Genomic DNA, 14,220 nt, shown 5'->3' on the forward strand with positions numbered 1-14,220 from the left:
CTCTTTTCTCTTTATATTCTCTTGGTGATGTCATCTGAGGTAGCTAGGAGATAATGGTGGATTGAGCACTGAATTTGGAGTCAGAAAGACCTGAGTTCAAATCCACCTTCAAACAGTCACTGGTTGTGTGGCCCTGGGCAAGTCACTTGACCACTATCTACCTCAGTTTCCTCAACTGTAAAATGAGAATGATAATAACGGTACTGACTCATAGGATTGTTGTGATGTTCAAATGAGATATTAGAAAAATACTTAACACAGTGCCTCACACATAGAAGGTGCTTAATAAATCAGTATTCCCCTACTTGCTCCCCTTCATTAGCTTCCATGGATTCAGTTATTATTTTCTTATGCCGATAACTCCCAAGTCTACATATGGTAGCTGGCCTTCACCTCTCTCCTGAGTTTTAGGAAAGAAGATGATTGGATCATGTAGTATTAGTGGGAGCAAACATGGTGAAAACCAGAGTTTTCAGTATTTTGGGAAAAATAGAGGAAGGCCTCCAGCACATTGGATGGACCTCAGGTGGTGAATTTAAGAGAGAACATGGAAAAGATATACACATGAAGGCACAGGTGGATTGTGATCTGCACTGGATTTTAAGCTGCCTTATGGGAGGGAACTTCTGGATTTATGAGGTCATAGAGTAGAATATTTGAATAATAATAATTAACATAAATATTGTAACTACCTTAGTTGAGACCTTCATTATTTTTTTCCTGAACAATATCCTCATATATCACTTTATCTCTTGTCTGTGTCTAACAAAGAACCTTCAGGGACTTCCACTGCTCTACTTCCCATCCCTCTAATTTTCCAAATGAAACTATTCCTCCTTGGCTGCTAGTCTTTTATAAGTGTTATCTCCCCTCCTATAAGAACAAAATCTCATAGAGGACAAAGAATTCCTTCACTTTGTCAATTTGTATTCCCAGTGCTTGGCATATGGTAGGTGATTAATAACTGCTTTTTCATTCATAGATCGATTCATGGCTTGCTGAGCCCATTCCAAACCACTTATCCTGGCAGGTCAGGCCCTCCACACCCTGGCTCTAAGGAACCTTTCCCAGTTTATTTCACATGGCTCCCCTTCACATGCTTTATTCTCCCAATTGGACTACTGACCTTTTCTTGAAAATATCTCACCTTTGTTCATGTCATTCCTTACACATAAACTGATTGCCATTCCTAGCTCCATCTTTTGAAATCCTAGTTCCAGTACTGTCTCTTCCACGAAGTCTTTCTTCATCTTCTCTCCCCAATTCCTCCATCTAGGAATATTTCCTTCCTCTGAATCCTCATAACCCGTTCATATGACATTTATGCACTTAGCACACTCTACAGTATGTTTATTTATAATATTTTTTTATTTGTTTAGACATCTAGGATGGCAGAGGGGACAGACTGTTGGACTTCAAATCAAAAAGCCCACAGTAGAATACTGCCTTAAATAACCCATCCCAGCTTGAGTAGAAGAGGGCCTCCCTTTTTCCCTATGGAAAGCATGGCAGGGTATGGTAACTCACATGGTTTTGGGACATCTGCCAAGTCTGAAGGGCAAAGACCCCATGGGTGGGCCTTTTAGTGCCCTTGAGTGACTAGAAAGTCACATCAATAGTTCCAGAGCTGCCAGGAAATTATGTCAAGGAAGGTACTGTCCCTGGGCCAATCAAATGTCAGAGACAGCTTTGCTGCTTTTGAAGAAAAATTAGCCTAACATGTGGGTGAGAGAATTATTGGTAGTGGTCATTTTACAGCTTAAGTTCAAATCCTGTTCCTAACACTTACTAGCTGTGTGATCCTGGGCAAGGTACTTAACCTCTCTGATCATTTGTAAAATGGGGGAGGGATGGACCAAATGGCCTCTAATATACCTTTCATGTCTAATTCTATGATGCTAAGAAGGTTGGAGTCAGCACTTTATGCCCTGCTCTGTTAGCAGAATCTCTCTGTACCATGTAAGGGTGTTGGGATGAATTTTTCCTGGTTGAGCATCAATTTGGCTTAATTCTAGAGCACTGCCACTCAAGGGGAGGGCAGCATGCCAGAAGATGCTAAAAAATGAATTTGACTTATACTTCCACTAGAGTCAGAGCCTAAGCTGTTAGAATCTGCTTTACAGGTTAACAGTGTTTAAAGAACATTCCCTGCTAGAGTTTCTAGGGGAACTCAGCAGAGCCTCAGGAACGGGGGAACAGCTAAAGTGTGTCACCAGTAATTACCCTATGAATGATGATTCAGGTACACAGAGGAAGTATTAAGCTTCCATTCATGAAAACTTCCATTGAGAAAACATAAAACTCAATTTAAAAAAAGTTTCCCTAGATATCCCCAAAATGCAGTGTTTCTCATCGCAACAGATCATACCCTGCTAGGAATCAGGAACTGCAAGCTGATGGCTGCCACATTCCAGACAAACAACCTCTCTTTCTGGATTAGCTGCAAGTGTCATCTTCAGCAGCCTTACATTTGCAGTGACAATTTCATGTATCTTAATAATTACTCTTAATGATTTCATGTTGGCACCTTACATAGAGGAATGTAAGCAGGAATATCTGCTCTATAATCTTATTTGGGGGGGTTGAAAGAAGTGGTCTTGAAGGTAACATACTTAACTGGGAGGAAAGGAAAGAGAATACAGTATCATTTATGTGTGTGTGTGTGTGTGTGTGTGTGTGTGTGTAACCAAACCTATGTTTAAACAAAAGAGAAAACATAGAAATCCCCCAGAGGCCTGAGTTTGAATGCTGAAAGAATAATTTTCTACCATTATTAGGGGGCAAGGAGAAGGTGGAAGAAAAGAGTCTGAAATTGTCATTGTTCATACCAATCTTTACATTTCAGGCACCAGTAGACTTCATTTCAAGACTGTTGCCCATACATAATTTAGGTCTCCTTGTCTTTCCATTGTGAAGTTTGTTTTTCTTATGATTATCTGATACAGAGGATATATATTAAAATCCAGTCACTGAAATTTAATTTTCAAGGTTTATAAGCAAGCAAAGCTATAAAGTTAAGAGAGGCCATTGGTACCAAATTTTGAAGGCTTCTACTGCCTTCTGTACATCCTGTACATGCCATATTGTACATCACTGCTATTACATCAAAAAACAAGCAAAATAAAAAAAAATACTAGTTAATAAAAAATATTGGTAACACTATTGTAAAGACACTAGCGTTAATTCACCCAAAAGACAAAGATATTGAATAACAAATTTGTTTGCAGAAGCTTCCTGGTAACTCCTCTTTCCTATAAAGCTGAATCAACTTCAAGACAGCCAATGAGATCATAGTGTCCCATGTGACCACTTGTTCCTGGTCATCGAAGTATTCTAAGAAGTCCATATCTCCAACTGAGCTCACTACTAATTAAAACTAATTATACTCCTTCAGCCAATGTGATCTTACAGAGAAAACTGGAACTACTGTTCTCCTCACTGGTAATAAAGATTCTGGCTAGAGCTGAGGTCATTAGCAAAAGAATACAAGTTTGTTCACAATGTGGTAACATCTATTCCACCCTACCCAACAGGTTTTCTTTTGAACACTAGACTAGCCTTTAAAAGAGAGAGAAAAAAGAGAAGAAACTACAAAACTGTGGCTGTTCATTTTTATTTTAAAACTTAGTTGTTTACTTTTGAGTAAGAAACTAGGAGAGAAAATGTGTCCTAGTGAAATATTTTTAGTTATGTAAACTCTAATTGCTAAAGGAAAGGTCTTCTGGAGCTACCCATGTTAATATTTGGGTTTTTTTTTGCAACAAAGGCTGTCATTTAGCTGCATGTTGTTAAAAGAATTAGAAGGTAAATCTTTCAAACTTTTACTGGAGGCAGGAAAGCAAAAATAAATAGAATTAGTTTAGTAACACAAATTCAAATGAATTCAAAAACCCTAGCAAATATATATCCAGTTTTTCTAAGTGAAAAACTTGAAATGTGGGACCATATCTTGGTATGTAGACAACCCTTGCTAGGAAAAGGGGAATGTCTACACGCAAAGCTGTAGATCTGGCCTCCCTGTAAAGTCATAAGAATACCTAAAGATTTTTGATGGCAGCCAAAAATCAAATGTTGTTTCAAATGTCCTTCCCCTCCTTGCTTCTAAACAGCCAAGAATGTATAGAGCTCAAGGACTAACTGAATTTAAAACACTGCAAGAGCTCTGGAAGCTGTTCAGTTAAGAAATTTGGTATCACATAAACTAAGCTTTATTTGCTTCAGTGTCTGCTGATATCAATGCTCAGACTTTACAGGGGACATCCTGAACCTGCTGTTGGAATCCAGTTCAATTCAACAAGTATTTATTGAGTGCCTCCTGTACCAGGCAGCATGTAGAACATAGGAGAGAATACAGATAGAAAATGATCAGCCCCTTGCCCTCAGCTCAAATACCACTTTTCTGCAGAAGGCCATCCCCTCCCCACAGCTATTAGTCCTCTCCTTCTGAGATTATCTTCCATGTATTCTGTGTGTGTATGTATATGTATCTATAGCTATATATGTTATATTTATCTAGTTATTTATATGTTTTCCCCATTAGAATCTGAGCTTGAGAACAGAGAATGACTTAGTTTCTTTGCATCCCCAACACTGAATGCAGTGTTGTTTATTTTTATTTTTTGCTTTTTGGAGGGCAATTTGGGGTTAAGTGACTTGCCCAAGGTCACATGGCTAGTTTTTGTGTTAAGTGTCTGAGGTCAAATTTGAACTCAGGTTCTTCTGACTCCAGGGCCAGTGCTCTATTCACTGCGCCACCTAGCCGCCCCTACATATATTCTTAATAAATGTAAACAACATGTACAGAGATGTCATTTCGTGCATGTTTGTGTATACACACACACACATATATATATACACACACATATGACATGTATACAAGTAATTTTATTGGCATTAAAAAAAAGCCTAGTAATAGCACCTGAGTTATATTTTGAAGGAAACAAGGGAGGCAGAGGTGAGGGGAAAACACATTCCAGGTAGAAAGAACCAAGCTAGGGACATGCTGGAGCCAGTTAAAACTGGTTCCCAAGAGCTGAATGTTAAATTCAGTGTGAGCGTCCACACCTCAGAAATCAGCAAATGTTACAAACCAAGGATTACTTTACTGTGTTATTTGTGTCTAGATTGAAGAAAATATTCATAATACATATTAAGCTCAGTATGGGTAGACTTTTTTTCCCCAGAGAGACAGCTGGTAAATATTTACCAGCACCCTCCTGGTCAAACCTGTGCAAAGATAAGAAAGTGGAAGATGGTTTGTCACATACAGGGAACAGCAAGCAGACCAGCGTGTCTTGGAACATAGAGTGCACTTGGCCTGGAAAGATAGTCTGGAAGCAGATTGTGAAGGGCTTTAAATGTGAGACACAGGAGTCTATATTTTGTACTAGTGTAGGAGTTCTTAACCCTTTTTGTGCCATGAACTTTTATTTTTTTAAATTCATAAAAAAATGTATAGGATTACAAAAGGAATTAATTACACTCAAATACATTTATCAGAATATTAAAGAAACAAGTTCACAGGTTAAGAACCCTGACCTAATGGGAGGAGGAAACTATTGAAGTCTTGTGCCAAAGAATAGCCTGGTCAGGCTTACACTTAAGCAATATCAGTCTGGCAATTGCATAGAGGGGTTAGAGAGGGCAAAGACTTGAAGATGGAAGCCCAATTATGAAGGTTTTTTTGTTATTGTTGTTTTTAATAATAGTGTAGGAAAGACGTAATGAGGAAACTAGGATGGGAGCTGCAGAGGTGGAGAAAGGAATGCAAATATGTAATGTTAATATTAATAAGTGGACTAGATTTGGTAACTGGATGAAGAATAAAGAACAAAAAAAAAATCCTTAAGGAACAAGAATGACTTCTAGATTTTGCTCTTGTCTTGCCAAGAATCGCAGAACAATGTCAAGACCTTTCACAGAAACAAAGACAAAGGGATGGAGGGTAGATTTGAGGGAAAAGGATAAGGATTCAGTATTCTTTCTGCCCAACTCACAGTTATTTGTAAAAATACCAAAGTGAAAACCATGGCAAATCTATACCAGAATGCTGAGTCTTTAAAAGGAGATAAGAGGAGTGGCTAGGTGGTGCAGTGAATAGAGCACCGGTCCTGGAGTCAGGAGTATCTGGGTTCGGATCCAGCCTCAGCCACTTTTAACACACACACACACACACACACACACACACACACACCTAGCTGTGTGACCCTGGGCAAGTCACTTAACCCTAATTGCCCTCCAAAAAAAAAGCAAAAAAAAATAAACAAAAGGAGATAAGAAATCCTCTCCAGATATTTTAGCCACAACCTCTCATTCCTCATACTGACTGACACTTTCAAAACTTTTTCTCCTTCAAGTCCCCAAGTACAGCTCACCACTTGCAATAGATGGCCTAGTATTTCCCTGAAGAAGTTGCAGCTATCTGCCAAGAACTCCTACTGCTCCTTTCCTCCAAGAATCCAAGCATCAGCACCCATTCTCTACGCCTTTGCTCTTGTCTCTGAGGAAGAGGCCTTCCTATATACATTGCTCTTTCTATGCTTTGCATCTGATTCTGTTTCCTTCAATACCTTTCTCCAACAGTATGGTAGAAGCAACATCCTAATGCCTTACCTGAAGCAAATCAGGCTACATTTACCCGAAAAGGTATTGAGACATTCCCTGACACTTGGTTGCATGAGAGGACGAAAGGCTCAGACTGTTGATGTTATTTCTTCATCACCAGAGTATAAACCAGCCTGGAGAAACACCAAGTAGGTAGGTCTCTGAAGCTTGGATAGTAGAGCATTCAGACAAGGGAGCTGGGCTCTGCTAAATCTCTTCTTCCCTTCTTGACTAAACTTCAGTGAGCCATATACTACACTTCCTTTTCTCTCACTCTCTTCTCAGCTCTGCAATCTGGCTTCCAACCCCATCATTCAAAAGAAATTGCCCTCTTTCATGTTACTAGTGGCCTCATAATGGCCTTTTCTCAATTTTCTTCTCAGTGTTTATTATCTCACCACTTCCTTGACCTCTCTGCAGCCTTTGACATCACCAACCACCTCTTTTGGATACTCTTTCCTCTCTAGGTGTCCCTGATACTCCTCTTTTCTGGTCCTTCTGTCTAAACACTCCTTTTTCATCTTCATTGCTAGCTCTTCCTCCAGATCCTGCCCATTCATCATAGGTGTCCCTCTTGTTCCTATCCTGGGATTTCTCTTTTCCTTCTATACATTTCCCTTGGTGATCTTATCAGATTCCATCAATTTGATTATCATCTCTATGCATGATTCCCAGATCTATTTACCCAGTCCTAACCTCCCTCTGGAGGCCCAATGTTATATCCCCAACTAATTCTTAGACATTTTGAATGAATGTCCTACAGGCATTTCATACCTAACATGTCCTGAATTAGCCTCATCATCTTTTCTCCAAACCCTCCTCTCTTCCCAGACTTATTATAGTTTCTTCAGGGAATCACAAAGTCCTTCCAGTCACCTTGGCTGGCAACCTAGGTGTTATCTTTGACTCTTCTTCTCTCACATACCCACTCTGTTCTCAAAGTCCTGCTTACCTTTGCAACATTTCTCAAATATGCTCCCCACCCTTCTCTCCATTCATACAGCCACAAACTTAGTTCAGGCCCTCATCACCTTCTACCTAGACTATTTCAAAAGTCATCTGATTGATCTCCCATCTGTATCTCTTCCCACACCAGTCCACCCTCCACTCAGCTGCCATTTTCCACAGGTCTGGCATAGGTCTGGCACATCACTTCCCTACTCAATCAACTTCAGTTACCTCTAGAACAAAATACAAAATCCTCTGGCAATTAAAGCCCTTGAAATCTTGGCATCTTCCACTTAAATCCTTTATTCCCCTCTAGACATCATTTAATTTGGCGACCCTGGCTTCTTTGCTGTTTCTTACACAAGACACTCTAGTTTTGGACTATGTGCCTTCTCATGGTCTGTCTCCCATGTCTGGAAAGCTCTTCCTCTTCATCTCTACCTCTAGGTTTCCCTGGTTTCTTTCAAGAATCAGCTTGATTCTCACTTAGCCTCTCCTGGTCCCTCTGGAATTAGCTCTCACACTCCTCCCCTCCTCTCCCCCCACCCTGTGTGTGTATATGTGTACATTTGTATATATTTGTGTATGCTATATATTTATATACCTTGTATGTATACAATATTTGCATGTTATCTCCCCCATCAAAATATAGCCCCCTTGAGGGCAGTGTTTTTTTTTTTTACTTTCTTTGTATCCCTAGCATTTAGAAAAGCTCCTGAATATACTAAGCATTTAATAAATGCTTTGATTATCCATTGATTGAAGGGAGAGAAGGAAAAGTACAAAGAAAATTAAACAAATATAAGATTTTCATTTGTACTGGAGAGAGATGTATTTCATGAAGATAAATCACCAAATCAATTTCAGTGTTGAGTAGTCTGCAAAGGAAATAGGATAAAGGCATTTGGTGGCAATTGATCATAGAATTGTATGGAAAAGTTTTCTTTGAAAATCAAAGTGTATTTATTAAATATTTACTATGTCAGCCACTCCCAGACCTTAGTACAGTGCTATATAAATACATAGAAAGCACTATATAAATGTTAATTTATTATTATATGAAAAGAAGTAAAGGGTGTGAAAACTATGAAAGTTGGAAGGGGCCAAGTTATGAATGACTTTAAAAGACAAATAAGATTTTATATTTGGTCCTGGAGGTAATAGGGAGCCACTGGAATTTATTGAATGGGAGGGTCTCATTGTCAGACCTGAGCTTTAGGAAGAATTCTCATACACAGCTTACTTTCCTTTTAAAGTATATAATAAGTTCAATAAGTAACTTTCTTTTCTTTTTTTGGGGGGGGGGTTTAAGTGACTTGTTCAAGGTCACACAGTCAGTAAGTGTCAAATATCTGGGGCCAGATTTGAACTCAGGTCCTCCTGACTCCAGGCCAGTGTTCTATTCACTTTGCTACCTAGTTACCCCTCAGTATGTAACTTTTTGCTTTTTTGGAGGGGAAAAGGTAAGGCAGTTGGGGTTAAGTGACTTGCCCAAGGTCACCTGGCTAGCGGTGTGTGTGTGTGTGTTAAGTGTCTGAGGCAGGATTTAAACTCACATCCTCCTGACTCCAGGACTGCTGCTCTATTCACTGAGCCATCTAGCCGCCCCTCAATATGTAACTTTCAAAGCTGTCCCACTTTATACAATCTATTAAGCACCTGAAATGAAAGCAGCGTAAATGTGTAAAGCATTAGTATGATGTGAATTTTTAATAGTAGTTATACAAGTGATGAAATTATTTTAAAATAAGTTATTTTACCTTAAAATAGTTTGGCTACTTCATGGCGAGTTAAAAGCAAGCATTATACTACCTAAGTACTCCAGCTTATAAATGTGTCATTGTGAATGACAAGCTGTTATGTGAGTCAGCAGTATAAAAATGCTATTTAAAAAGCTGATGATCTTGGGATGTACTAACAGGAATATGACATGCAAGAACCATGAAGTAATCCTCTCAATATATACAATGTTCACACTGTAGTTTCACATTTTTTTTTAAATGTGGAAAAACTAGAAAGGGTATGGAGAATGTTACCTAAAATGACCAAGGGCTAGGGAAGGAACTAGATCTGGGATTTCACTAGTATAAGGAACTCTACATCAATGCATGTCATTACTTTTTCTACATATATTATAGTCTTAGATTGTTGCTTAAGTGATTTCTCCAAGACTATACAACCTATATGTGTGACTAGAACTTAAGTGTTCTTGGCTTTGGGACCAGATTTCTATCTACTATACCATTGCTGCCTCTCAAAATGACCAAACCTTTGGAAAACAGAATGTACAAGGAGAGGTGAAGGTACTACTTTTATAAAGCCATTTCAAATAGACTTGAAATGTAGATATTTTCTTATCTCCACAAAAGAAAGATCAAAAGAAGGTATACATTACATCTAAAAGCATTGTGTGTACACAGATAAATGAACAACTTCAATGCTAAAACTGGAAAATAAGGATGTAGGCAACAGACTTTTGAGTAGGAAATTGTTCTGCTCTTTGATTCTATCACAGACCATCAATCAGAATAGACTGTTGTCACTCACTGAAGAGGAGAATTCCAACTGAGAGGCAAAAAAACTCATCCGTTGTCCTGTGGGGATGAAGATTAGAATGATGATTCACTACTCCTGTGGTAACCATGGTGACCATAGGTTGATGTACTAAGTGAACTTTAAATATTACAACAAGGACTAGCCTACCAATTATTTATGATGACAAAAAGCTTGTTTTAAGAGGGAGGCCGAACTATGGTTATAAACATTTGTAGGGGTCGGGGTCGTACTCATTCTCAAAGCAGCATAATCATTCACACAGGCAATGTAATAACAAAAGAAATACTGAGCCTGTATAGACAGTTTTAAAATGGAAGTAGCATACAGTTGTATTTCTTAATGTTATTCTGGATGCCAATGGAAAGGAACACTATTAGCTTTTGGTTGACTAAATTCACTTTATCACATTTGTCTTGCCACAATCTCAAAGATAAATCTCTTTGACTTGGTGTGTGGAATTATTGGGGCCAGAACTAAAAATGACAGAAAGTTGCTGAATAACACTTGTTGCTCTACAGAAAACCCCACATATGATTACAGAAAAATTTTTTAAAAAGTGTTATTGGCTGAAGGAAAAGTATGATCAGTCCTACCTCCACTACAAATGATTCCTCTGTCCTTACAAACAGGCTGAGCCTACAAGCTCTCCCTCTCATTTCATTGTCACAGCCACATGGGATCTAATGGATATACGCTTAATGACAAGAATCTAATTTAAATTTGATCTTTGCTTCTTTAAGAAGGGTATTATTCTGAATGAAACTGCAATAGAGGCCAAAAAAATGAAGATGGGGTTGTGGATCTAACTTGTGGTTTATCACAGTCCACAGCTACCCCTAAGATCTAAAGAAAGGGAAAGTTTTATTATGAGATCCATTTTATAGGCCAGGAAAATAAAATAGAAAGATAATGACTCACTAAGGCTTATAATCTAAGTTTAGAGTCAGTTTAGGACTTTAGTCCTAAACTATTTAAAATCCCACTTAATAGACAAGTGTGTGGACACCTTAAAGAACAATATTTTATTAATATGGATTTTACTAATTTGTAAATTGTGATAACTCCTTTTGTCTCCATTGAAAGCACAACTTAGTATATAGTACAAATAAATGGCATAAATAAGGTGTGTTGTCTATTTAAGGAAGTTGAAAAATTCTAAAATATTAAAATTTTAGAAATGCCTATTTTCTTTATAATTAGCTTAAGCTATTAAAACCTCTTTTCAATCAGGTTACACTAGTCTAATTTTACTTTGTCAATTCTATAGGTACTTTTTGAAAGTAATCAAACAATTCTTTAATATATTCAGTGACTCATGTTTAATTGAGTCCTTTTAGTTTTTCCTACAATTAGTGAGAAACATGCCTCCCTATAGAACTCTGAAGGTTCTAAATCCTAAATTTAAAACTAGCAAAACTGTTACCTATATTGACTCCCAATGGCCTTCTTATAACTATAAGACAGTATATATCTGAGTGTATTAGCTCAGCAAATAGTCCAGTCCCATTCACCTTCCAATTTATCCCAATGTACTGGACTCTGCAAGCCCCCTACTCAAAATACTCTTGCAGAGTATCTATGATCTCACCAATGTGTACATCCCCTCCAGTGATGCAGACTGAAATTCCTCCATTTTCGCCTAACCAGTGTATGCCTGTCTTTTGTCCCTTCTCCCCAAGTTCACCATAACAGGGTCTAACCAATGTGTACATCCCCTCCAGTGATGCAGACTGAAATCCCTCCATTTTTGTCTAACCAGTGTATGCCTGTCTTTTGTCCCTTCTCCCCAAGTTCACTATAACAGGGTCTAACCAATGTGTACATCCCCTCCAGTGATGCAGACTGAAATCCCTCCATTTTTGTGTAACCAGTGTATGCCTGTCTTTTGTCCCTTCTCCCCAAGTTCACCATAACAGAGTCTAACCAATGTGCAGGGTCACCTTCAATTTTTCCTAACATCTAAGACCAGTGAAGGTTATGGGCTGTCTGTTCACAGTTATCCCTCCATCTCCCCATCTTACCTACCCATTTTCCTTCCAATCATGTATTTTCCTGATGACAACATTTTGTACTATCTCCCAGACTTCTCTTTCTAGCTTTCAGTTTGTATCTTTAATAGGCTAGGGATAGGGACTTTATAAGGAACACATCAATGAGTGAACTCCCTCTACCAATAAAGATTGTCACTTTTTAAGCAATTCATAGATTTTAGAGAGTTGCCTAGAAGATAGGACAGAGGTTTGGTGTATAAAATTACTCAGGGCCACATAACCAGTAAATGCCAGAGAGATAGTGTTGAGGTATAGGGTTAGGGGTGTGCAAGACTCCAAAATACCAACACGCTGAATGAATTCGACTCAACCCTTCTCTCAGCCAAGAAAAGCAAAGTTTATTAAAGACTCGCCATAATGGGTAGACTCTTAAGGAGCCTCAGTATCTGTGACACTTGTATTGGACAAGCGGGCCAGAATCATCTGACACAGAGCAAGTCTGTGCTAGAAAATTCTATGGTACTCTCACACCACAGGGAGGGAAGATAGGGTCTTATATACAGAAAGGTTGTGGGAGGAATCTAGGGGTGGTCTAGAGGAGGAGTTTGGGGAGGGTCTTCAGGAGCAGTCAAATGAGATCAGATTCCAGTAATGAGATTAAGGGTGGGAAGTACCTGGAGGTTACCAGGAGATGACAGACAATGCAGGGCTAGGCTAGTTTAAGGGTAACAAGACTTGGGTATAGATCTTTTGGGGGGACCAAAGGTGGGGACTAGCTGGACAATGGTGGGCTAGGCTAGTAACAGATTTGGGCTGAGCTATAATGAAAGGCTTATGGCCTCAGGCAAATGCCTCATCAAATGGGAAGATTCAATCACAGTTCAAGGGAGTTCCCAGAGCCTGTACCTCATCTGCAGGACTTGAGACTTTATCCCACTACTGCTTCCTGTTCTCAGTAACAAGGTTATTTACTGAATCCTACCCATAAAAGGATTTTTGAGAAGCAAATATTTCCCTTTGGGAGGAAAAACAAATCTGTAATTGAGGTAGTAACTTTTGCTATGGTAATTTAAGTGTCACCCAGTGTAATGGGAATGGGAATTTGAAGATCTTCCCTGCCCCTCAATAGACCTAGGGGGAAGTTTGAAGACCTCCCCTGCTGTGTAGTTTTATAAATTCTGCCCCCTAATTGGCTGAATGTAATCACATGGAGCCTGTGATGGAGGAAATTTGCTGAAGGGTGCAGCAGAGCCCACAGGAAGCTTCCCTGCTGTGAAGATAAACTCTGCTCCCTAATAGGCTGAATGTGGTCACATGGAGCCTGGGGTGGGAGGAGTTTTGCTGAAGGGAAGAAGAGCCCACAGGAAGCTGATGTTGAGAGCTAGCCAGATGATGGGGAAGAGAGGAGCTCAGGCAAGGAGATAAGAGAGGTTTGTGAGTAAATATTGATCTTGTATTAGTTTGTGGGAAGGCTGAAGGATGCCGTGGCTCTCAGTGTTATTATGGCTTCTGAATATCTTTGGTACTATGAAGGAATTTACTTATTGGTTTTAGGATTCGGTTTTCTGGCGTCTAAATTAATTCTTCAGTTCTATTCTCTATCTGGAGAGTCTGGCATATTTTGCAATCAAATGTCATGCAATACTTATAGTCATGGTTATGATTGTGGGTGCTGTAAATATTGTATTGTCACTACACCCAGTGACTGGCCTCTGAACCATGCAGGTTCTCAGACTACAGAATCAGTGTCACGAGGGTGCACCTAAAGTATTTCCAGGTTGTTAGGACCTGCCAGGGATTGCATTGCATTGGTACACCTGGGCACCTTTCCACTATGATGAAGTCTTAAGAATTTGGTAAAGATAGGGATGATCACCTTTCATAAAGATAGGAATGATAAAAATGACATAAAAACTTATATTTATGTAAAATGATTATGGCACAGCATGCCAACCATTTATCTTATTTGATATGAGCTCTATCTTAGCAAACAGGTACTACCTTAAACTTTTTTTTATCAAAGCTGTGAGTAAATTACCAAAATGATTTGAGTTTCACTTCCTTTCCTTTCATTAAAAACCCAAAACACAATCTAATGCATCACCTTGCCATTTTCTCCCTC

This window comes from Petaurus breviceps, unplaced genomic scaffold (genome assembly GCF_028583685.1).
Source record: "Petaurus breviceps papuanus isolate PSGF00001 unplaced genomic scaffold, PetGlider_PUasm1.0 79, whole genome shotgun sequence".
NCBI classification, from domain to species: Eukaryota; Metazoa; Chordata; class Mammalia; order Diprotodontia; family Petauridae; genus Petaurus; species Petaurus breviceps.